Source organism: Bos indicus, chromosome X (genome assembly GCF_029378745.1).
Source record: "Bos indicus isolate NIAB-ARS_2022 breed Sahiwal x Tharparkar chromosome X, NIAB-ARS_B.indTharparkar_mat_pri_1.0, whole genome shotgun sequence".
NCBI classification, from domain to species: domain Eukaryota; kingdom Metazoa; phylum Chordata; class Mammalia; order Artiodactyla; family Bovidae; genus Bos; species Bos indicus.
In genome coordinates, this window is record NC_091789.1 from 71,111,026 (window position 1) to 71,138,831 (window position 27,806).

Sequence of the window (27,806 nt, forward strand, 5' to 3'; positions counted from 1 at the left end):
TGAATACTCGATGGAAGGACTGATGCTGAAGCTCCAGTATTTTGGTCACCTGATTCAAACAGCTGACTCATTGGAAAAGTCCCTGATGCTGGGAAAGATTGAGGGCAGAAGGAGAAGAGGGCATCAGAGGATGAGATGGCTGGTTGGCATCACCAATGTAATGGACATGAACTTGGGCAAACTCCAAGATGGTGAGAGACAGGGAGGCCTGGCATACTGTAGTCCATGGAGTCGCAGAGAGTTAGACATGACTGGGTGACTAAACAACAACAAAAAATTCAATACAGAAGAATAGCCTTTTCAACAAATGGTACTGGAGTAGAAAAACAGAAAGAACCTTGACTTGAGATCATGATCATAAATGTAAAAGGTAAACCATAAAAGATAGAAAAGAAAACACAGGAGAAAATCTTCAGGACCTAGGTAAGGTGAAGTGATTCTAGACTTAACAGGAAAATTACCATAAAAGAAAAAAATCAGAAATTGAACTTTATCAAAATTAAAAACATTTGTTCTGCATGTGACTCTTTTAACAGGTCATACAAGACTCTTTTAACAGGTCATACAAATAAGATACAGAGTGGGAAAATATTTTCAAACGATATATTTGACAAAGGACTTGTAAGTAGATATATAAAGAGCTTTTAAAATTCAACAATATGAAAACAAACAAATGAATTATAAAACAAGGAAAAGACATGCAGACAGACATTTCATCAAAATTGATATATTACAAACAAGAGGTTCAAAATAACTAGTCACTAGAGAAATGAAAATTAAAACTGCAATGAGACAGAAGAATGGATAAGTGAGCTAGATGATAGAATGGTGGAAATAACTGCCAATGAGCAGAATAAAAAAGAAAAGAATGAAAAGAAATGAGGACAGGTTCAGAGACCTCTGGAACAATGTTAAGTATACAAACATTCAAATTATAGGGGTCCCAGAAAAATAGGAAAAAAAGAAAAGGTCTGAGAAAGTATTTGAAGAGATTGGAGTTGAAAACTTCCATTATATGGAAAAGGAAATAGTCACCCAAACTCAGGAAGCACAGAGAGTCCCATCCAGGAGAAACACCTGGTGAAACATGCTGAGACACATATTAATCAAAATTAAAAAAAAAATAGACAAAAACAAAACTATTAAAAGTAGCAAAAGAAACAAATACCATATAAAGGACTCCCCCCTGATTTTTTCAGCAGAAACTCTGAAGGCCAGAAGGGAGTGGCAGGATATGTTTAAAGTGATGAAAGGGAAAAACCTACAGCCAAGATTACTCTAACCAGCAACGATCTCTCTCAAATCTATTTGACAGAGAATTCAAAAGTTTTACAGACAACTATAAGCTAACAGAACTCAGCACTCCCAAACCAGCTTTAGAAAAAATGCTAGATAAAATTCTTTAGGTGAAAAACACAAGAGATAAGAACAACAAAAACAATCCAAAACAATGAAGAAAATTAAGAAAAAATGAAGAATAATGAAGAAAAACATATCAATAATTACCTTAAATGTAAATAGACTAAATGTTCTAACCTAAAAACACATACTCGCTTAACGGATACAAAAATAAGACCCATGTACATGCTATCTACAAGAGACCTGTTTCAGAACTAAGGACACACATAGACTGAAAGTGAGGGGATGTAAAAAAGATATTCCATGCAAATGGAAATCAATATAAATCTGGAGTAGCAATAGTCATATCAGACAAAATAGAATTTAAAATAAAGGCTGTTAGAAGAGATAAGAAAGGACACTACATAATGATCAAGGAATCAATCCAAAAAGAAGATATAACAAGCACAATTATTTATTCACCCAACACTGAAGCACCTCAAAACAAAGCAAATGCTAACAGCCATAGAAAGGGAAATTAACAGTAACACAATAATAGTGGGGACTATAATATCCCACATATTATAGTGTCCATAGTATACTGTCCATATATCAATGGACAGATCATCCAGACAAAAAATTAGGGAAGAAACACAAGCCTTCACTGACAAATTAGACAGATTTAATTGATATTTATAGGACAGTCTATCCTAAAGCAGCAGAATGCATTTTCTTCTCAAGTGCACATGGCACATTCTCCAAAATAGATCACGTCTTGGGTTACAAATCAAGCCTCAGAAAATTTAAGAAAATTGAAATCATATTAAACATCCTTTGTGATCACAATACTACAAGATTAGAAATCAATTACAGGAAAAAATAAACTGTAAGAAACACAAACACAAATGGAGTTTACACAATATGATACTAAATAACCAAGAGATCACTGAAGGAATCAAAGAGTAATTCAAAAATGCCTAGAACCAAATGAAAACAAAAAATACATGACCCAAATCCTATGAGATGAAGCAAAAGCAGTGTAAGAGGGACGTTTATAGCAATATAGTATTTTTTCTTAAATATCTCAAATAAACAGCCTAATATTACACCTAAAACAACTAGATAAAGAATAACATACAAAACTCAAACTTACTAGAAGGAAAGAAATCATAAAGACTGGAGCAGAAAAAGTGAAATAGAGATGAAGAAAACAATAGCAAAGATCAATTAAACTAAAAGCTGGTTCTTTGAGAAAATAAACACAATTCATAAACTCATCAAGAAAAAAGCGAGAGGACTCAAATCTATAAAATTTAAAATGAAAAAGGAGAAGTTACAACTAATGCCATAGAAATACAAAGGGTCATAAGAGACTTCAACAAGCAAGTATATGCCAATAAAATGGACAACCTGGAAGAAATGAACAACTTCTTAGAAAATACAACCATTCAAGACTGAACCAGGAAGAAATAGAAAATATGAACAAATCAAAGTCAACTAATGAAATTGAGACTGGGATTAAAAATCTTCCAAGAAACAAAAGGTCAGGAACAGATGGCTTCAGTTGACTTCTATCAAATATCTAAAGAAGAGTTAATGCCTATCCTCAAACTCTTCCTAAAAGTTGCAGAGGGAGGAATAATCCAAAGCTCATTCTACAAGGCCAATGTCATTGTGATAACAAAGTCAGACCAATATATCACAAAAATAAGAAAACTCCAGACCAATATCACTGACGAACATAGATGCAAAAATACTCAACAAGATATTAGCAAGCAGAATCCAGCAACACATTGAAAAGATCATACACCATGATCAAGTTGAATTTATCCCAAGCATGCAAGATTTCTTCAGTATATGCAAATCAACCAATGCGATATAACATATTAACAAAGAATAAAAACCATATGATCATCTCAACAGATACAGATAAAGCTTTTAACAAAATTCAACACATTTATGATAAAAACTCTCCAGAAAGTATGCATACAGGGAACCTACCTGAAATAACAAAGGCCATATATGACAAACTCACAGCAAACAATGTTCTCAATGGTGAAAAACTTAAAACACTTCCTCTAAGATCAGGAACAAAACAAGGATATCCACTCTCATCACTATGTTCATCATTGTTTTGGAAGTGTAACAAGAATAAAGAGTAAAGAGAGATGAAAAAGAAAGAAAAGGAATTCAACCTGGAAAACAAAAAACAAAACAAAACAAAAAAACAAAAAAAAAAAAAAAGAAAAACTCTCACTTTTGAAGATGACATAATACTATACATAGAAAATTTGTAAGATGCTTCCAGAAAATTACTAGAGCTAATCAATGAATTTGGAATAACGACAGGATACAAAATTAATGCACAGAATTTACTTGCATTCCTATACACTAACAATGAAATATCAGAAAGAGAAATTAAGGAAACAAACTCATTTACCATTAAAAAAAAAAACGATTAAATATCTCAAAATAAGTCTACTTAAAGAGGTAAAATACTTCTACTTGAAAACCTATAAGATACCGATGAAAGAAATCAAAGATGACACAAACAGATGGAGAGACATGCCATGCTGTTGGATTTCAAGAATCAATATTGTCAAAATGACTATACTACATAAAGCAATGTACATATTCAATGCAATCTCTTTTATATTACCAATGACATTTCTCACAGAACAACAACAAAAAAATCTTAAAATTTATTTGGAAACACAAATGACCCCAAATAGCCAAAGCATTCTTGGGAAAGAAAAATCGAGTGAAAGTGATCATGCTCCTTAACTTCAGACTATACTACAAAGCTGTAGTAATCAAGAAAATATGGCACTGGAACAAAAACAGAAGTATAAATCAATGGAACAAGGTAGAAAGCCCAGAGTACCCATGTACCTATGGTTATCCAATCTATGACAAAGGAGGCAGGAATATACAATGGAGAAAACAGTTTTTGTTTTTTTTTTTCCAAATAAATGTTGCTGGAAAACTGGACAATTACATGTAAAATAATAAATTTAGAACACTCCCTAACACTATATACAAAAATAAACTCAAAATGGATTAAAGACCGATATGGAAGGCAAGACACTATAAAACTCTTAGTGAAAAACATAGGCAGAAGACTCTTTGATATAAATTGCAGCAAGATCTTTTGTCCCCACCTGCTAGAGTAATGAAAATAAAAACAAAAATAAACAAATGGAACCTGATTAAACTTAAAAGATTTTGCACAGCAAAAGAAACCATAATCAAGATGAAAAGACAACCATCAGAATATGAGAAAGTATTTGCAAATGAAGCAACAGACAGTGAGTTAATCTCCAAAATATACAAACAGCTCATGCAGGTAAATATCAAGAAAACAAACAACCCAATCAAAAAATAGAAGACCTAAACAGACATTTTCCCAAATAAGACACAGAATTTGCCAACAAACACATGAAAAAAGTTCAATATCACCAACTATTAGAGAAATGCAAATCAAAGCTACAGTGAAGTATCACCTCACACCAGTCAGAATAGTCATCATCAAACTACCTACAAACAATAAATGCCAGAGAGGGTGTGGATAAAAAGAAACTCTCTTACACTGTTTTTGGTAATATAAATTCATTCAGCCACTATGGAGAACAATAGGAGGTTCCTTAAAAAACTAAACATAGAACTACCAAATAACCCAGCAGTCCCATTCCCGGGCATATTTCCACAGAAATCATAATTCAAAAAGGCACATCCACCTCATTGTTCATTGCAGCATTCTACAATAGCCAGGACGTGGAAGTAACCTAAATGTCCGTCAACAGAGGAATGGATAAAGAAGATGTGGTACATATATACAATGGAATATTACTCAACAGTAAAGCAACAAAATTGTGCCCTTTGCTGAGATGTGGATGAACCTAGAGATGGTCATCCAGAGTGAAGTAAGTAAAAAAAAAAAAAAATGTTTTATATTAATGCATATACTCTAGAAAAATGATATAGATGATCTTATTTGCAAAGCAGAAATAGAGACACAGAAATAGAGAACAAACATTTGGCTACCAGAGTAGGAAAGGGTGTGGGATGTATTGGGAGGTTTGGATGAGAAATATATGTTACTATGTATAAGTAGATAACTAATGAGAATGAACTGTATAGCACAGGAAACTCTACTTAATACTCTGTGGTGATTTAAATCAGAAGGAAACACAAGGAAGTGGCGATAGTTGTATATATGTGGCTGATTCACTATTCTGTATAGCAAATATTATCACAACAGTGTAAAACTCTATACTCCAATAAAAATGAATAATACCAATATAAGAGTAAAAAATGCAATGAGATATTGCTACACACACCTCTGAGCAGAGCTAATTTGTTTTTTACAAAAAGATACCACACAATGCTGATGAAGATGTGGAGAACTTGGACCAATCATATATTTCTAGTTGGAATATAAAAATGATCTGGCGACTCTGGGAGATAGTTTGGCATTTTGTTATAAAACTATACATACACATATCACATGACCCAGCTTTTGAGCATTTGTCCCAGAGAAATAAAGTTATATACATAAAAACCTGTACATAATTTTTCCTAGAAGCTTTATTAATAACAGACTAGAAACAGCAAGATATTGTAAAATAAATGTTGGCAAATTCTGGTGCATGCATACCACGGGGTACTACACAGTAATAAACAAAACAAAACAGGAAAAATTACTGACACATCCAATAATCTGAATTAGTACCAAGGAAATTTTGCTAAGTGAAAAAATTGTCATTCTCCAAATGTCATATACTGTGTCATTCCAGTTTTAGAACATTCTTTCTGCTGCTGCTGCTGTTAAGTCACTTCAGTCGTGTCTCACTCTGTGAGACCCCATAGACGGCAGCCCACCAGGCTCCCCCGTCCCTGGGATTCTCCAGGCAGGAACACTGGAGTGGGTTGCCATTTCCTTCTCCAATGCAGGACAGTGAAAAGTGAAAGTGAAGTCGCTCAGTCGTGTCCGACTCTTAGCAACCCCATGGACTGTAGCCCACCAGGCTCCTCCATCCATGGGATTTTCCAGGTAAGAGTACTGGAGTGGGGCGTCATTCCCTTCTCCAGAACATTCTTAGGATGATGGAATTATAAACATGGAAAACAGTGGTTTTGTGGGGTTAGGGATAATAGAATGGGGAGGGAGACAATAAAATAATAGCAGGAGAGCTTTTTGAGGATGACAACTGATTCGGTGGAGCCGCCCCAGGAGATGCACCTACAGTATCACCTCTTCCACTTCCCCATTGCAAACAATAAAGGCCATTTGTACCGTTTGTAAAAAAAAAAAAAAAAAAGGATACATGCAGACATACACATCAGTGAATTCATGTAATATGGTGAACATTTTATTAAAGTCTGTGGACATACCTATATAAAGTTTCTGATTTCCACATTATGTTATAATTATGTAAGATTAAGCCATCAGGGGAAGTGGTTGAAGGGTACAAAAGATCTGTATGTACTCTTTTTGCAACTTATTTTGAGTCTATATTAACACGTTCATACTCAGTTGTGTTGAGTCTTTGCAATCTCATGGACTGTAGCCTGGCAAGCCCCTCTGTCTACAATTATTTCTAAATAAAAAGCTTAAAAATGAAAGTAATTCAGAGAAAATTTCCAGTAAAATATGTTCCTTGTTTCTCTAATTTCTATTTAGAATCACTTTGATAAAATCCAGTAGTAATGTGTGTATGTAAGAGTTGAACTATAAAGAAAGCTGAGTGCAGAAGTATTGATGATTTTGAACTGTGGTGTTGGAGAAGACTCTTGAGAGTCCCTTGGACCACAAGGATATCAGAGCTGTCAATCCTAAAGGAAATCCATCCTGACTATTCATTGGAAAGACTGATGCTGAAGCTAAAGCACCAATATTTTGGCTACCTGATGTGAAGAACTGATTCATTGGAAAAGATTCTGATGCTGGGAATGATTGAAAGCAGGAGGAGAAGGGGAGATAGAAGATGAAATGGTTGGATGGTATCACTGACTCAATGGACATGAGTTTGAGCAAGCTCCAGGAGTTGGTGATGGACAGGGAAGCCTGGCATGCTGTAGTCCATGGGGTTGCAAAGAGTCAGACACAACTGAGCAACTGAACTGAACTGAGGATAAAATGCACAAAATTATATTATCCACTTTCCTTTAATGTATCTTAATGCCACTATAAATTTATTTGTAATGATGTTTGTATTTTAGTTGGTCAAATATAGTAGTCTCTCTTATTCAAAAAATATAATATCCATCAGATATATTATCCTATTTAGCCAGGGACATGATCATTTCCAAACACTTTCACAAAGAGACTTAGGATTTCTGCTCACAAAGAGACTTAGGATTTCTGCTAAGATGGCGGAGGAATAGGAAGGGGAGAACATCTTTGTCCCCACAAATTCATCAAAAGATCATTTTAACGCTGAGCAAATTCCACAAAACAATTTCTGAATGCTGGCAGAGGACACCAGGCACCCAGAAATGCAGCCCATTCTCTTTTAAAGGAGGTAGGACAAAATATAAATGATAAAAAGACGGAAAAAAAAAATTTAGGGATGGAGACCTGTCTCAGGGAGGGAGTCATGAAGCAGGAGAAGTTTCCAAACACCAGGAAACCCTCTCACCAGCAGGTCTGTGGAGAGTTTCGGAATATCAGAGGGCAACATAACTGGGAGGGGAAAAAAAAAGAAAAAAACCATAGATACAGGCCTAGCGGCAACTCCCATTGGAGAAGTATCCCAGATGCTCACGTCCACCTGCAGTGATCAGGGGCTGAACAGGAAGACACGGGCTGCATGCTTAGGGTAAGGACGGGGCCTGAATGCCCTGAGGACAATCTAAAGGAGCTAACATGAGCTAGCAATGCAAAGTGTGGGACAGCCAGGGAGAGAGAGAAACAAAAAAAGAGAGAGAGAGAGAACTTTCCCATGAAAAACTCTAACCTAAGGCACTGCCCGGCCTGATCACAGAACAAAGGGATGAGTGAATACCAGAGGAGAGCTAGCCCGCTGTGAGCTGGCCCCTCCCCCCACTGGAGGCAGAGAGGCAGGTGGGGGACAGCCAGAGCCAGAAGGCAAGGGGCAATCTCAACCCCAGAGATGGCATCCTCCACCAAATTGTGAGCAGACTCACAGCTGCTATCCAAATCTTCCTGGGACCGTGGATGGCTGACATACACCAGGAGGGTTGCAGTCAGAGATCAGCTCCCCAGAAGAGACACACAGCACACGTGAGATGGTGCTCTGGTGGCACAACCAGGAAACCAAAGGTTGGGACCAGGGAGGTGATAAAAGGCACCGCACACCTGGGACAGTGCAGTCTCCAAGCACATGATCTCCTGAGCTGCTTGGACCTGGGAAGGGCACAAAACACAGACCCAAATGAGTCTGTGCCTTTGTGAAGTACCAGAGAACCTGAAGCTGAGTGGCTTAGACCTGGGAACTGCACACAACCCAGGGCCCACATTAGACAGTTCCCCTGCAGAGCAACCTGGAGCATGAGCAGTGTAGACCGGGAAAGCACACATAGTGAGAGCACGGTCAAACTCAGTGTGGCCTAGACACTGCAAGCACTCGCCACACATGCCAGTGATATTTGTTTGCAGTGTTCCTCCTTCTGCACATCACAACTAAACAAGTGAACCTAAATAAGTGACCACCTTCACCCCCTTGTGTCAGGGTGGAAATTAGACATTGAAGAGACTTGCAAACAGAGGAAGCCAAAATAAGCAAAGAAGAGGGAACCGCTTTGGAAGTGACAGGTGCAACAGATTAAAACACTGTAGTTAGCACTGACTATATTGGAAGGAGCTTATAGACCTTGAGAAGAAGGATATGCTGGAACAAGGAATTATATGAAACTGAACTGACACCTCAAAGTCCTCAACAGCTCCAGGGAAATTCCTATATATATTTTACTACTATCATTTTTATTTATTTCATTTTTAAAAAATTTTTAAGTTCTTTACTACTCCTTTAATTTTCATTTTTATTTTCAAAGTGAATTTCATATATGTATTTTTTTTATAATTCTTGTGATTTTTTTTAATAGTATTTTTGAGAGTCTAACCTCTACCCTAGATTTTTAATCTTTGCTTTTTGGTATTTGTTATCAATTTTGTACCTTTAAAAATCCAATCTTCAGTACCTATTTTTACTTAGGAGTGTGCTTACTGGCTTGATTGGTCTCTCCCCTTTTGACTCTCCTTTTCTTCTCCAGCTCACCTCTATCTTCTCCCTCCTCCTTCTCTTCTCTACCCAACTATGTGAATCTCTTTGAATGTTCTGGGCTGTGGAGTACACTTAGGGAACTGACTACTGGATAGATCTCTCTCCTTTTGACTCCCACTCTTCTCCTGGTAACCTCTATCACCTTCCTCCTTCTTCTCTTCACTATGTAACTCCTTGAGGGAATCTGAGTGTTTCAGACTGTGGAGAGCACACAGAGAATTGATTTCTGGCTAAATTGTTCTCTACCATTTTGATCCTCCCCTTTTTCCTCCTGGTCACCTCTCTCTCTCTCCTCCCTTTTCTCTTCTCCATGTAACGCTATGAAACTCTCTGGGTGTCCCTCACTGTCGAGAATCTTTTCACTATTAACATATATGTTTTATCATCAGTGCTGTATGGATGGAGAAGTCTTGAGGCTACTGTAAAAATAAGACTGAAAGCCAGAGGCAGGAGGCTTAAATCCAAAAATTGAGGACACCAGAAAACTCCTGACTCCAGGGACCATTAATCAACAAGAGCACATCCAGAAGCCTCCATACCTACACTGAAACCAAGTTCCACCTAAGAGCCAACAAGTTTCAGAGCAAGACATACCAAGCTAATTCTCCAACAATGCAGGAACATAACCCTGAGCATTAAAATGCAGGTGGCCAAAAGTCACAGCAAACCCACACACACCTCAAAACTCACTATTGGACACTTCATTGCATTCCAGAGAGAAGAGATCCAGCTCCACTCACCAGAACACTGACACGAGGTTCCCTAACCAGGAAATCTTGACAAGCCACTCGTCCAAACCCACCCATATGGAGGAACCTCCATAATTTAATGAACCGGAAACTTCCAGCATACAGAAAGGCCATGCCAAACACAAAAATGTAAACAAGAATAAAGGGCAGAGAAGTATTCAGCAGGAAACGGAACATGATAAATATAGCCACCAAACCAAACAAAAAAGGAGGACATAGGGAGTCTACCTGAAATAGAATTCAGAATAATGATGGTAAAAATTATGCAAAATCTTGAAAACAAAATGGAGTTACAGATAAAAAGTCTGGAGACAAGGATTGAGAAGATGAAACAAATATTTAGCAAGGACCTAGAAGAAATAAAAAAGGTCAATCAATAATGAATAATGAGATAACTGAGATTAAAAGGATTCTGGAGGGAACCAACAGTAGAATAACTGAGGCAAAAGAAAGGATAAGTGAGGTGGAAGATAGAGTGGTGGAAATAAATGAAGCAGAGAGGAAAAAAGGAAAAATAATTAAAAGAAATGAGGACAACCTCAGAGACCTCTGGGACAATGATAAACGCACTAAAATTCGAATCATAGGAGTCCCAGAAGAAAAAGACAAAAAGAAAGGCCATGAGAAAATACTTGAGATAATAGTTGAAAACTTCCCTAAAATGGGGAAGGAAATAGTCATCCAACTCCAAGAAACCCAGAGAGTCCCAAAACAAGATAAACCCAAGGTGAAACACCATGAGACACATATTAATCAAATTAACAAAGATCAAACACAAAGAGCAAATATTAAAAGCAGCAAGAGAAAAGCAACAAATAACACACAAGGGATTCCCATAAGGATAATAGCTGATCTGTAAATAGGAAATCTTCAGAATGGAATGGCAGGACATACTTAAAGTGATGAAAGAGAAAAATATACAACCCAGATTACTATACCCAACAAGGATCTCATTCAAAGATGAAGGAGAAAGCAAAAGCTTTACAGACAAGCCAAAGCTGAGAGAATTCAGCACCATCAAACCTGCTCTTCAACAAATGCTAAAAGGTTTTCTCTAGACAGCAAACACAGAAAAAGTTTATAAACTCAAACCCAAAACAACAAAGTAAATGGCAATGGTATCATACTTATCAGTAATTACCTTAAATGTAAATGGGTTGAATACCCCAACAAAAAGACAAAGACTGGCCGAATGGAATACAAAAACTAGACTCCTATATATGCTATTGAGAAGATACACTCCTCAAAACAAGGGACAAATACAGACTGAAAATGATGGGCTGGAAAAAGATATTTCACGCAAATGGAAACCAAAAGAAATCAGGAGTAGCAATACTCATATCAGATAAAATAGACTTTGAAATAAAGGCCGTGAAAAGAGACAAAGAAGGACACTACATAATGATCAAAGGATCAATCCAAGAAGAAGATATAACAATTATAAATATATATGCACCCAACATAGGAGCACTGTACTATGGAAGGCAAATGCTAACAAGTATGAAAGGGGAAATTAACAGTAACACAATAATAGTGGGAGACTTTAAAACCCCACTCACAACTATGGATAGATCAACTAAACAGAAAATTAGCAAGGAAACATAAACTTTAAATGATACAATAGACCAGTTAGACCTAATTGATATCTATAGGACATTTCACTCCACAATGAATTTCACCTTTTTCTCAACCACACAGAAAACCTTCTCCAAGATAGATCACATCCTGGGCTATAAATCTACCCTTGGTAAATTAAAAAAAAAATATATTTCAAGCCTCTTTTCTGATCACAGTGTGGTAATATTAGATGCCAACTACAGAAGGAAATGGAGAAGGAAATGGCAACCCACTCCAGTACTCTTGCCTGGAAAATCCCATGGATGGAGTAGCCTGGTAGGCTGCAGTCCATGGGGTCGCTAAGAGTCAGGCACAACTGAGTGATTTCACTTTCACTTTTCACTTTCATGCATTGGAGAAGGAAATGGCAACCCACTCCAGTATTCTTGCCTGGAGAATCCCAGGGACAAAGGAACCTAATGGGCTGCCATCTATGGGGTCACACAGGGTTGGACATTACTGATGTGACTTAGCAGCAGCAGCACAGAGGGAAAAAAAAAGACTATTAAAAGTACAAACATATGGAGGATAAACAACTCGCTTCTGAATAACCAAGAAACCACAGAAGAAATAAAAAAGGAAATCAAAATATGCATAGAAACAAATGAAAATTAAAACACGACTACCAAAAATCTCTGGGATTCAGTAACAGCAGTGCTAAGGGGAAGGTACATAGCAGTACAAGCTGCCCTCAAGAAACAAGAGAAAAATCAAATAAATAACATAACTCTACATATGAAGCAACTAGAAAAAGAAGAAATGAAGAAACTGAGGGTTAGTAGAAGAAAAGAAATCATAAAAATTAGGGCAGAAATAAATCCAAAACAAGGAGGCCATAAAAAAATCAACAAAGCTAAAAGCTGATTCTTTGAGAAGATAAATAAATTAGAAAAACCATTAGCCAGACTCATCAAGAGAAAAAGGGAGAAGAATCAAATCAACAAAATTATAAATGAAAATGGAGAAATCACAACAGACAACACAGAAATACAAAGGATTATAAGAGACTATTCTCAGCAACTATATGTCAATAAAATGGAAAACTTGGCTATTATAAACAGTGCTGCGATGAACATTGGGGCACTGTTTATAATAGCCAAGACATGGAAGCAACCTAGATGTCCATCAGCAGATGAATGGATAAGAAAGCTGTGGTACATATACACAATGGAGTATTACTCAGCCATTAAAAAGAATACATTTGAATCAGTTCTAATGAGGTGGATGAAACTGGAGCCTATTATACAGAGTGAAGTAAGCCAGAAGGAAAAACATAAATACAGTATACTAACGCATATATATGGAATTTAGAAAGAGGGTAACAATAACCCGGTGTACGAGACAGCAAAAGAGACACTGATGTATAGAACAGTCTTATGGACTCTGTGGGAGAGGGAGAGGGTGGGGAGATTTGGGAGAATGGCAATGAAACATGTAAAATATCATGTAGGAAACGAGTTGCCAGTCCAGGTTCGCTGCACGATGCTGGATGCTTGGGGCTGGTGCACTAGGACTGCCCAGAGGGATGATATGGGGAGGGAGGAGGGAGGAGGGTTCGGGATGGGGAACACATGTATACCTGTGGCGGATCCATTTTGATATTTTGCAAAACTAATACAATTATGTAAAGTTTAAAAATAAAATTAAAAAAAAAGAAAAAAAAAAGAGCTGGAAAAAAAAATGGAAAACTTGGAAGAAATGGACAAATTCTTAACAAAGTATCACCATCCAAAATTGAACCAGAAAGAAATATAAAATCTTAACAGATCTATCACAAGCACAGAAATCGAAACTGTAATCAGAAATCTTCCAACAAACAAAGTCTCAGGACCAGGTGGCTTCCCAGGGGAATTCTACCAAAAATTTAGAAAATAGCTAACACCTATCCTTCTCAAATTCTTCCAGAAAATTGCAGAGGAATGTAAACTTCCAAACTCATTCTATGAGGCCACCATCACCCTAATATCAAAACCAGACAAAGATGCCACCAAAAAAATAAATAAATAACTACAGGACAGTATCACTTACGAACATAGATGCAATAATTCTTAACAAAATTCTAGCAAACAGAATCCAACAACATATTAAAAAACATCATACATCATAACCAAGTGGGCTTTATCGAGGGATGCAAGGATTGTTCAAGATTCGGTAATCAATCAATGTGATGCACCATATTAACAAATTGAAAGATAAAACCATATGATTATATAAATAGATGCAGAGAAAGGCTTTGACAAAATTCAACATCCATTTATAAAAAAAAAAAAAAAAAAAAAAAACCTCCAGAAAGCCTAAGGAAACAAAAGACCTATATACACAGAAAACTATAAAACACTGATGAAAGAAATCAAAGATGATGCAAATAGATGGAGAAATATACCATGTTCATGGATCTGAAGAATCAATATAGTGAAAAGTAGTATACTACCCAAAGCAATCTATAGATTCAATGCAGCCCCGATCAAGCTATCAACAGTATTTTTCCTAGAACTAGAACAAATAATTTCACAATTATTATGGAAATACAAAAAAAAAAAAAAAACTCAAATAGCCAAAGCAATCTTGAGAAGAAAACTGGAACTGGAGGAATCAACCTGCCTCACTTTAGGCTCTACTACAAAGCTACAATCATCAAGACAGTATGGTACTGGCACAAAGACAGAAATATAGATTAATGGAACAAAATAGAAATCCCAGAGATAAATCCACACACCTATGGACTTCTTATCTTTGACAAAGGAAGCAAGAATATACAAGGGAGAAAAGACAATCTCTTTAACAAGTGGTGCTGGGAAAACTGGTCAAATACTTGTAAAAGAATGAACTAGAACATTTTCTAACACCATACACAAAAATAAACTCACAATGGATTAACAATCTAAATGTAAGACCAGAAACTATAAAATTCCTAGAGGAAAACATAGGTAAAACACTCCCTGACGTAAATCACAGATGGATCCTCTATGACCCACCTCCCAGAGTAATGGAAAAAAAGCAAAAATAAACAAATGGGACCTAATTAAACTTTAAAACATTTGTGCAATGAAGGAAACTGTAAGCAAGGTGAAAAGACAGCCTTCAGAATTGGAGAAAATAATAATAATGAAGAAACTGACAAAGAAGTATTCTCAAAAATGTACAAGCAGCTCCTACAGCTCAATTCCAGAAAAATAAACGATCCAATCAAAAAATGGGCCGAAGAACTTAACAGTCATTTTTCCAAAGAAGACATACAGATGGCTAACAAACACATAAAAGATGTCCAACTTCATTCATTATCAGAGAAATGCAAATCAAAACCATAGTGAGGCACCATTTCATGCCGGTCAGAATGGTTGCTATCAAAATATCTACAAACAATAAATGCTGAAGAGGGTGTGCAGAAATGGGAACCCTCTTACACGGTTGGTGGGAATGCAAACTAGTGCAGCCACTATATAGAATAGTGTGGATATTCCTTAAACAATTGCAAATAGAACTGCCATACAACCCTAGCAATCACACTGCTGGGCATACACACCAAGGAAACCAGATTTGAAGGAGAAACGTGTTCCCCAATGTTGATTCCAGCACTGTTTACAATAGCTCGGTCATGGAAGCAACCTAGATGTCCATCGGCAGATGAATGGATAAGAAAGCTGTGGTACATATACACAATGGAATATTACTCAGCTATTAAAAAGAATGTGTTTGAATCAGTTCTAATGAGGTGGATGAAACTGGAGCCTATTATACAGAGTGAAATAAGCCAGAAAGAAAAACACCAGTACAGTATATTAACGCATTTATGTGGAATTTAGAAAGATGGTAACAATGATCCTATATGCGAGACAGCAAAAGAGACACAGATGTAAAGAACAGACTTTTGGACTCTGTGGGAGAAGGCAAGGATGAAATGATTTGAGAGAATACCACTGGAACATGTATATATCATATGTGAACTATATCACCAGTCCAGGTTCAATGCATGAGACAGCCCTGAGCACACTGGTGCACTGGGATGACCCAGAGGGATAGGATGGGGTGGCAGGTGGGAGGGGGTTTCAGCATGGGGAACACATGTACACCCATGGCTGATTCATGTCAATGTATGTCAAAAACCATCACAATATTGTAAAGTAATTAGCCTCCAATTAAAATAAATAAGTTAATTTAAAAAAGAAGATTTAGGTAACATCTGCGATTATCTCAGGAAAAGACTAAGATAATGAAGCACCTGCCTGAATAGAAAATATTTACATTATAGTGTCAGTATATACCCCAAAGCTTTCACTGAGGTTCAGGATAAAGAATCCACCTGCAATGAAGATCACAAGTTCGATCCATGGGATGTGTAGATTCCCCAGAAGAGGGCATGGTAACCCACTCCAATATTGTTTCCTGGAGAATCCACATGGGCAGAGGAGCTTAGTGGGTTACAATCCATAGGGTCACAAAGAGTCAGAAACCACTTGATGACTGAACATATGTGTGTGTGTGTGTGTGTGTGTGTGTGTGTGTGTGTATATATATATATATATATATATATATATATGTGGTCCTGAATGGATAGTCATTTACTTCTCCAGGGATTCTTCCCAACCCAGGAACTGAACCCAGTTTTCCCACATTGCAGGCAGATCCTTACCATCTGAGCCACCAGGGAAACCCCAAACTGAAATTAGCCTATTTGTAAAAAATAATAAATGATAGTACCTTTATTTTCATTTATTTTTACACAGATATGCGAATTTCAGTTTAGCAGAGGGTTTAGAACATGTATTGATGCTATGATAGTATATTTATTTTGGGCTTGATATGATAGTATCTTTGTTTTAGGCTTCCCTGGTGGCTGAATGGTAAAGAATCTGCCTGCAATGCAGGAGACCTGGGTTTGATCCCTGGGTCAGGAAGATCCCTTGGAGAAGGGAATAGCTACCTACTCCAGGATTCTTGCCTTGAGAATTCCATGGACAGAGGAGCCTTGTGGGCTACTGCCCATGGGGTTGCAAAGACTTGGAAATGACTGAGCAACTAACACTTTCATTTTCATCTTTATCTTAGATTAAATATACTTTATGTTCTTAAGATTCTTAAGGATGTTCAAACCATTATCTTTTCATCTATAGTGGACTGACTTAAAATGTAATGTTTTAGTGGACTCAAGTATTGGGGTTGATGATAAATTTATTGTTCCAGTATTTAGATAGCATACCAAAGTTTGATCAATGGCACTTATTTTACATATAAAGTTTTCAATAGATACAATCAATGTTAAGTGTAAAATATCAAAAAGCCCCTGTATTCCTACTAGCAGTTTCAGAAACCAAAGGCTGCCAAGGGCAGAGGGCCTTTCTTTGTGCCTTTGCTTCCACATGGGTAAAGTAGAGTGGATAGTCCCAAAGTCTCTAAAAAATTCCAAAACTGATTGCTAAAAAATTATGTAATACAATGTCATAATATACAATTGATTTGGTCAATTTGTTTGAATATATGTAGAAAAATAAAATCAAAGTCTTTAACTGACCAGTCAGTTTGGTGAACCTATTAATACTTGAGTCAAAACTAAAATATCAATTTTGATAATTCATATCAGATACAATATAAAGGGACATCACTGCCAGGAAAGCCTAGATCATATAGACTATGAAATGTCTGCATATGAAAACTCAAGGCAAAATGCAGATTATCATTTGAGATACATATTACACTGTCTGTCACCTAATTTTACAAGATAGAGCAAGGGGCAGTCTACATGAAGCATATTCTATGGTATTTCTTGCATATTCTATGGTATTTCTTCATTTTCTGAAAATTTAGACATAACAGTAAAGTTGGCATTTTCTAATTTCCAGAGCCATGGATGATACTACTCAATAAAATCATGATAATATTACTCAAAACAGATGTGAAAACATATGTTTGCCACAGTTGTATAAACTGCCTACTTGTCAAACTTAATGAATGTTGAGATTTCTACTTTAAACTGCATTCCCTTTTAAGAACTAAAATCTATTTCAGGAAAATATATTTTATCTTAATACCACAAATCCAGCTGGTAGAACTTGACGTAGAAAATCTCATTTAAAAGAAAGCTTTTGAATGACCCTGAGGGGCAGTCCTAAGATGATGGAGGAATAGGATAGGGAGAACTCTTTCTCCCCCACAAATTCATCAAAATACCATTTGAACACTGAGGAAATTCCAGAAAACAACTTCTGAACACTGGCGGAGGACAGCAGGCACCCAGAAAGCAGCCCATTCTCTTTGAAAGGAGGAGGACAAAATATAAAAGACAAAAAGAGAGACAAAAGAGTTAGGGGTGGAGACCCAGCTGCAGGGAGGAAGTCATGAAAGAGGAGAAGTTTCCAAACACCAGGAAGTCCTCTCACCAGCAGGTCTGTGTTGAGTTCTGGAATCTCAGAGGGCTAACCAGGAGGGGAAAAACAAAACAAAACAAAACAAAAAAAAAACAACAAACAAAACAAACAAACAAACAAAAAAACAGAATATGCACCTAAACACCACTCCCAGTGGAGAAGTAGCCCAGATGCTCGTGGCCACCAGCAGAGAGTGGGGCATGAATATGGAGGTATGGGTTGAATGCTTAGGGTAAGGATGGGAACTGAATGTCTTGAGGACAACTTAAGGGATGTAACATGAGATAGCAACCCAAACTGTGGGATAGCCAGAGAGAGAGAAAAAAGAGAGAGAGAACTTCCGGACAAAGAGCTGTAACCTAAGGCATAGCCTGGTCTGCTCACAGAACAAAAGATTGAGTGAATACCAGAGGAGAGCTAGCCGGGTGTAGAATGGCCCATCTCCCCACCAGAAGAAGTGAGGCAGGCAGGCAACAGCCAGAGCCAGAAGGCAAGGGGCAACCTTGGCCCCAGAGATGGCATCCTCCACCAAATTGTGAGCAGGCTCCCAGTTGCTAAGTCTTCCTGGGATTCTGGATGGTGGATATCTGCCAGGAGGGTCACAGCCTGAGATCAGCTCCCCAGAGGAGATGCATGGTACACCTGAGACAGCACTCTCATGGTGCAACCAGGAAATCAAGCAGCTGGGGCCAGGGAGGTGATAAGACACACCGTATACCTGGGACAGTGTGCTCACCAAGCACCTGGTTATCTGAGCTGCTTGGACCTGGGAAGGGCACAAAACAAAGGCCCAAATGAATCAGTGCCTTTGTGGAGTACCCGAGAACCTGAACCTGAGTGGCTTAGACCTGGGAAGTGCAGGCAACCCTGAGCCTTGTTGGACAGTCCCCCTGGGGAGCAACCAGGAGTCTGAGCAGTGTAGACCAGGAAACACACACTCAGTGAGCAGAGTCAAACCCAATGTGGCCCAGTCACTGTGAGCACTCCCAACACAGGCCAGTGATATTTGTTTGCAGTGTTCCTCCCTCCCCAAACCACAACTAAACAAGTGAGCCTAAATATGTGACCACCTTCGCCCCCTTGTGTCAGGGCAGAAATTAGACACTGAAGAAACTTGGAAACAGAGAAAGCTGAAATACACAAAGAGGGAACTGCTTTGGAAGTGAAAGGTGCAACAGGTTAAAACATTGTAGTTAGCACCGACTACATTAGAAGAGGCCAATAGACCTTGAGAAGAAGTATAAGCTGGAACAAGGAACTATATGAAACTGAACTAACCCCACATTGCCCTCAACAGCTCCAGAGAAATTCCTAGATGTATTTTACTATTATCACTTTTTAATATCTAAATTTTTAAATTATTTATTACTCTTTTAATTTTCATTTTTACAACTTATTTTACCTTGCAAAAAAAAAGACCCCATTTTAAACCAAATTGCATATGTATATATTTTTTATAATTTTGTGACTTTTTTTAATATTGTATTTTTTGAGAGTCTAAACTCTACTCTAGATTTTTAGTATTTGCTTTTTAGTATTTTTTTTTTTATCAACTTTGTACCTTTAAGAATCTAATCTTCAATACCCATTTTACTTAGGGGTGTGATTACTGGCTTGACTGCTGTCTCCCCTTTTGACTCTCCTTTTTCTCCCCCAGGTCACCTCTATCTCCTCACTCTCACTCCTCTTCTCTACCTAACTCTGTGACTTTCTTTGGGTGTTCTAGGCTGTGGAGAACACTTAGGGAACTGACTACTGGTAAGATTTGTCTCTCTCCTCTTGACTCCCCTTCTCCTCCTGGCCACCTCTATTTCCTTCCTCCCACTTATCTTCTCTATGTAACTCTGTGAAACTCTCTGGGTGTCCCTCACTGTCGAGAATCTTTTCACCATTAACCTATATGTTTTATAATCAGTGTGGTATGGATGGAGAATTCTTGAAGCTACTGTAAGAACAAGACTGAAAGCCAGAGGCAGGAGGCTTAAATCCAAAACTTGAGAACACCAGAAAACTCCTGACTCCAGGGACCATTAATTGACAAGAGCTCATCCAAAAGCCTCCATACCTGTACTGAAACCAAGCTCCACCTAAGTGCCAACAAGTTTCAGCGCAAGACATACCAAGTTATTTCCCCCAAAACACAGGAACATAACTCTGAGCATTAAAATACAGGGGGCCAAAAGTCACACCAAACCCACAGACACCTCAAAACTCACTACTGGACATTTCATTGCACTCCAGAGAGAAGAGATCCAGCTCAACCCATCATAACACTGATGAAAGCTTCCCTAACCAGGAAACCTTGACAAGCCACTCATCCAATGCCACACATATGGAAGAACCTCCACAATAAGAAGAACCACAAAATTCCAGCACACAGAAAGGCCACCCCAAATACATCAACTTAAACAAAATGTAAAGGCAGAGAAATATTCGGCAGGTAAAGGAACATGATAAGTACCCACCAAAGCAAACAAAAGAGGAGGACATATGGAGTCTACCATAAAAATAATTCAGAATAATGATAGTAGAGATGATCCAAAATCTTGAAAACAAATGGAGGTACAGATAAAGAGACTAGACACAAGGATTGAGAAGATGCAAGAAATGTTTAACAAGGACCTAGAAGAAATAAAAAAAAAAATAGTCAATCAATAATGAATAATGCAATAACTGAGATAAAGGCACTCTGGAGGGAACCAACAGTAGAATAACTGAGGTAGAAGAGAGGATGAGTGAGGTGGAAGATAGAATGGTTAAAATAAATGAAGCAGAGAAGAAAAAAGAAAAAAAAAAAAAGAATTAAAAGCAATGAGGACAACCTCAGAGACCTCTGGGACAATGTTAAATGCACCAACATTTGAATCATTGGAGTCCCAGAAGAAGACAAAAAGAAAGGGCGCCATGAGAAAATACTTGAGGAGGTAACAGTTGAAAACTTCCCTAAAATGGGGAAAGAAATAGCCACCCACTTCGAAGAAACCAGAGAGTCCCAAACAGTATAAACCCAAGGCGAAACACCTCAAGACACATATTAATCAAATTAAAGAAGATCAAATACAAAAAGCAAATATAAAAAGCAGCAATGGAGAAGCAACAAATAACACAGAAGGGGATTCCCATAATGATAACAACTGATCTTTCAATAGAAATTCGTCAGGCCAGAAGGGAATGGAAGGACATACTGAAAGTGATGAAAGAGAAAAATATACAACCCAGATTACTGTACCCAGAAAGATCTCCTTCAAAGATGAAGGAGAAATCAAAAGCTTTACAGACAAACAAAAGCTGAGAGAACTTAGACCACAAATCCAGCTCTTCAACAAATGCTAAAGGATCTTCTCTGGACAACAAACACAGGAAAGGTTTATAAACTCGAACCCAAAACAACAAAGTAAATGGCAAAGGTATCATACTTACAAATAATTACCTTAAATGTAAATGGGTTGAATGCCCCATCAAAAAGACAAAGACTGGCTAAATGGAATACAAAAACAAAACCCCTATATATGCTGTCTACAAGAGACCCACCTCAAAACAAGGGACACATACAGACTGAAAATGAAGGGCTGGAAAAATATATGTCATGCAAATGGAGACCAAAAGAAAACAGGAGTAGCAATATTCATATAAGATAAAATAGACTATGAAATAAAGGCCGTGAAAAGAGACAAAGAAGACACTACATAATGATCAAAGGATCGATCCAAGAAGAAGATATAAAAATTATAAATATATATGCACCCAACATACAAGCACTGTACTATGGAAGGTAAATGCTAACAAGTATGAAAGGGGAAATTAACAGTAACACAATAATAGTGGGAGACTTTAAGACCCCACTCACAACTATGGATAGATCAACTAAACAGAAAATTAGCAAGGAAACACACACTTTAAATGATACAATGGACCAGTTAGACTTAATTGATATCTATAGGACATTTCACCCCCCAAAAATGAATTTCACCATTTTCTCAAGGGCACACAGAACCTTCTCCAAGATAGATCACATCCTGGGCCATAAATCTAGCCTTGGTAAATTCAAAAAAATGAAATATTTTCAAACCTCTTTTCTGCAGTAAGATTAAAGGTCAACTAAAAAAAAAAAAAACTATTAAAACTAGAAACATATGGAGGCTAAACAACATTATTCTGAATAAAAAACAAATAACAGAAGAAATCCAAAAAGAAATCAAAATATGTATAGTGTACACCTGTGGCGGATTCATGTTGATGTATGACAAAACCAATACAATATTGTAATGTAATTAACCTCCAATTAAAATAAATAAATTTGTATTAAAAAGAAACAAGTACATGAAAATGAAAACACAATAACCCAAAACCTATGGGATTCAGTAAAAGCAGTGCTAAGGGAAAGGCTCATAACAATAAAAGCTTACCTCAAGAAACAAGAGAAAAATCAAATAAAGAACCTAACTCTACACATGAAGCAACTAGAAAAAGAAGAATTTAAGAACCCCAGGGTTATTAGAAGGAAAGAAATCATAAAAATTAGGGCAGAAATAAATCCAAAACACAGGAGACCATAGCAAAAATCAACAAAGCTAAAAGCTAATTCTTTGAGAAGATAAATAAAATAGGAAAACTGTTATCCAGACTCATCAAGAGAAAAAGGGAGAAGAATCAAATCAACAAAATTTGAAATTAAAATGGAAAAATCACAACAGACAACACAGAAATACAAAGTATCATAAGAAACTACTATCAGCAACTATATGTCAATAAAATGGACAAATTTTTAGAATGGCAAAACCAATACAATATTGTAAAGTAATTAGCCTCCAATTAAAATAAATTTATATTAAACAAAAGAAAAGTATAACCTTTTAAAACTGAACCAGGGAGAAATAGAATATATTCACAGACACATCACAAGAACAGAAATCGAAACTATAATCAGAAATCTTCCAACAAACAAAATCCGAAGACCAGATGGCTTCACAGGGGAATTCTACCAAAAATTTAGAGAAGAGCTAATACCTATCCTACTCAAACTCTTCCAGAAAATTGCAAAGGAAGGTAAACTTCCAAACTCATTCTATGAGGCCACCATCACTGTAATACAAAAACCAGACAAAGATGCCACAAAAAAGAAAACTACAAGCCAATATCACGGATGAACATAGATGCAAAAATCCTCAACATAATTCTAGAAAACAGAATCCAACAACATACTAAGAACAACATACATCATGACCAAGGGGACTTTATCCCAGAGATGCAAGGATTCTACAATATTTGCAAATCAATCAATATGATGCACCACATTAACAAATTGAAAGATAAAAAACATATGATTATCTCAATAGACGCACAGAAAACCTTTGACAAAATCTAACATCCATTTAGGATTAAAAAAAAAAAAAAAAAACAGAAAGCATGAATAGAAGGAACATACCTCAACATAATAAACAGCTTATCTGGTAAACCCACAGCAAACATTATCCTCAGTGGTGAAAAACTGAAAGCATTTCCCCTAAAGTCAGGAACAGGACAAGGGTGCCATTCTCATCACTACTATTCAACATAGTTTTGGAAGTTTTAGCCACAGAAATCAGAGAAGAAATAGAAATAAAAGGAATCCAGATTGGAAAAGAAGAAGCAAAACTTTCACTGTTTGCAGATGATATGATCCTCTAGATAGAAAACCCTAGATTCCACCAGAAAATTACTACAGCTGATCAATGAATATAGTAAAGTTTCAGGATATTAAAATTAACACACAGAAATGCCTTACATTCCTGTACACTAACAATGCAAAGACAGAAAGAGAAATTAAGGAAACAATTCCATTCAACATTGCAATAAAAAGAAAGAAAAAAAAAAAAAACTTAGGTATAAATATACTCAAAGAAACAAAAGACCTATATATAGAAAACTATAAAACACTGATGAAAGAAATCACAGATGATACATAAAGATGGAGAAATATACAATGTTCATGGATTGGAAGAAACAATATAGTGAAAATGAGTATACTACCCAAAGTAATCTATAGATTCAATATAGTCCCTATCAAGATACCAATGTATTTTTCAGAGAACTAGAACAAATAATTTCACAACTTGTATGGAAATACAAAAATCCTTGAATAGCCAAAGCAATCTTGAGAAAGCAGAATGAAACTGAAGGAATCAATGTGTCTGACTTCATACAATACTGCAAATCTACAGTCATCAGGATGGATTGGTACTGGCACAAAGAGAGAAATAGAGATCAATAGAACAAAACAGAAAGCCCAGAAATAAACCCACACACCTATGGACACCTTATCTTTGACAAAGGAGGCAAAAATATACAATGGAGAAAAGACAATCTCTTTAACAAGTGGTTCTGGGAAAACTGGTCAACCACTTGTAAAAGAATGAAACTAGAACACTTTGTAACACCATACACAAAAATAAACTCAAAATGGATTAAAGATCTCAACGTAAGACCAGAAACTATAAAATTCCTAGAGGAAAACATAGGCAAAACACTCTCTGACATAATTCACAGCAGGATCCTCTATGGCCCACCTCCCAGAGTAAGATGGTAACAATAACCCTGTATACGAGACAGCAAAAGAGACACTGATGTATAGAACAGTCTTATGGACTCTGTGGGAGAGGGAAAGGGTGGGAAGATTTGGGAGAATGGCATTGAAACATGTATACTATCATGTATGAAACGAGTCGCCAGTCCAGGTTTGATGCACGATACTGGATGCTTGGGGCTGGTGCACTGTGATGACCCAGAGGGATGGTATGGGGAGGGAGGAGGGAGGAGGGTTCAGGATGCGGAACACGTGTATACCTGTGGCAGATTCATTTTGATATTTGGCAAAACCAATACAATATTGTAAAGTTTAAAAATAAAATAAAATTAAAAAAAACACAGAGGATTATCTCTGTAATATCACTGTCCAAAAAGAATGCAGCTTCTTTTAATAAAATGAAATGACATGATATAATACCTTGAAAAAAAAAAAAGCAAAAATAAACAAGTGAGACCCAATTAAACTTAACAGCTTTTGCACAACGAAGGAAACTATAAGCAAGGTGAAAAGACAGCCTTTAGAATGGGAGAAAATAACAGCAAACAAAGCAACTGACAAATAATTAATCTCAAATATATATAAGCAGCTCATGCAACTCAATTCCAGAAAAGTAAATGACCTAATGAAGAAATGGGCCAAAAAATTCAACAGACATTTCCCCAAAGAAGATCTACAGATGGCTAACAAACACATGAATAGTTGCTCAATGTCACTCATTATCAGATAAATGCAAATCAAAACTACAACGAAGTACCATCTCACGCTGGTCAGAATAGCTGCTATCAAAATGTCTACAAACAATAGATGCTGGAGAGGGTGTGGAGAAAATGGAACCCTCTTATGCCATTGGCTAGAATGCAAACTAGTACAGCCATTATTGAGAACAGTTTGGAGATTCCTTAGAAACCTGGTAATAGAACTGTCATATGACCCAGCAATCCCACTGCTGGGCATACACACCAAGGAAACCATGTGTACCTCAATGTTCATCGCAGCACTGTTTACAATAGCTAGAACATGGAAGCAACCTAGATGTCCATCGGCAAACAAGTGTATAAGAAAGTTGTGATACATATACATAATGGCATATTACTCAGTTCTTAAAGAGAATTCATTTGAGTCAGTTCTAATTAGGTGGATGAAACTGGAGCCTGTTATACAGAGTGAAGTAAGTCAGAAAGAAAAACACCAATACAGTATATTCACACATATATACAGAATTTAGAAAGATGGTAACAATAACCCTATATGTTAGAAAGCAAAGGAGACACAGATGTAAAGAACAGACTTTTGGACTCTGTGGGAAAAGGAGAGGGTGGGATGATTTGAGAGAATAACTTTGAAACATGTATATTACCATATGTGAAATAGATCGCCAGTCCAGGTTTGATGCATGAGACAGGGTGCTCAGGGCCAGTGTACTGGGACAATTCCAAGGGAAAGGATGGGGAAGGAGGTGGAGGGGGTGGTTCAGGATGGGTAACACATGTACACCCATGGCTAGTTCATGTCACTTTATGGCAAAAGCCACTACAATATTGTAATTAATTAGCCTTCAATTAAGATAAATAAATAAATTTTAAAAATAGAGAAATAAAAATTTAAGAAACAAAAAATAAAATAAAACAGTGACCCTAAACCAAATAAATCAAGGAATGAATAAATCAGAAAAAAGATAAGCTTTCCATTATAACTGAATAAATGCAGTTTAATATGTCACTCTTGTCTATTAATATCCTCATCAGGATGTGTGACCAATCTATTTCAAATGAGTATAACTGTGCCATTCCACAGCAAGAGACTCAGAAATGGCAGTGCATACCACTGTGTATTTTTATGAAATTCAGTTACTGTACATCTGTACTAGCACTCCAGCTGATTTTTCATTAGACGTAGCAGTGTGTCCTTGAGCATTGCAGCACACAAGCCAGTCCTAAATGCCACTGTGACTTATGGGGTTTGCAGTTCTGATGGAATCATGTGTATCATGTACAGCTTGAGATTTTCCTAGAAAATCTGCTTTACTACCAAGCTGTCCTTCAAATTGTCATCACTTGCTGGGAAAGAGGTTTCAGGAACAAATTGTTGCTGAGTTATGAATGAAGTTTCATCTTTAACTACAGTTCCATTACCTCTGTAAGTGTTTGGGTAATTTAATATACTAAACTTGACTTCTTCCACTCTGACAACTTTTCTGAAATCAAGCATTTACAACTTGGGCCCCAGAAAGTACAGTCTTTGAATAAGAAAAGACAAAACATATGGCAAGAAAACCAAACATGGTTCGATGAAATTAAAATCCTAGAATATTCCAAATTCTAACTAAAACGCTCATCTAGGTAATTAGAAAGCAAGTTAAGTCTAGAGAAAAAGTAAAAGAAAATTCTCCGTCAACTCCTCAGCTGTTCATGGAGGGTTTTTTTTTTTTTTTTTTCCTACATATTATCAGCATCTTTGTTAAAGACAGAAAAATGCATCCTAATAGTGAAGTACAGTCAGACCATCTGGTGATCTGACAAATTACCTATTAGCTTATGTTCTTTAGCTTAGAGTTAATAAATTCATGATGACAATCATAGTGCATAGCCTATAACATATGCCGATATACTTTCCTTTACTCTTACCTTAAGTCTTTTAAACAAAGTTGTACTCAGTTTTCATATCAAGGAAATGTGACTGAAATTCTTACTCTCCCTACCTTCTTCAAACAGATATCCTAAGAAAAAATTGGATGCTGTGCAGAAATTACACATTTGTCAGTTGATTACAAGCCAGATTGATGTCATCATTCTAGGTAAATACATGATTGGAGTAGCTTGCTAAAATTTCATTTGAAATGTCTAAATCAGCATATACTTTTAAAATCACTTTTGCATGTTGAGGGTAACATCTTTCCTGCATGACAGCAACTCAAGTTTTTCAAACATAA

The 27,806-nt window shown here is 36.8% G+C and overlaps 1 protein-coding gene across 2 annotated transcripts in view; it reads right to left on the bottom strand.

Annotated features, from left to right (window-relative positions):
- The window catches only part of DACH2 (dachshund family transcription factor 2), an 873,940-nt gene that overhangs the window by 124,633 nt on the left and 721,501 nt on the right, over window positions 1-27,806 (bottom strand). The window lies entirely within an intron of this gene.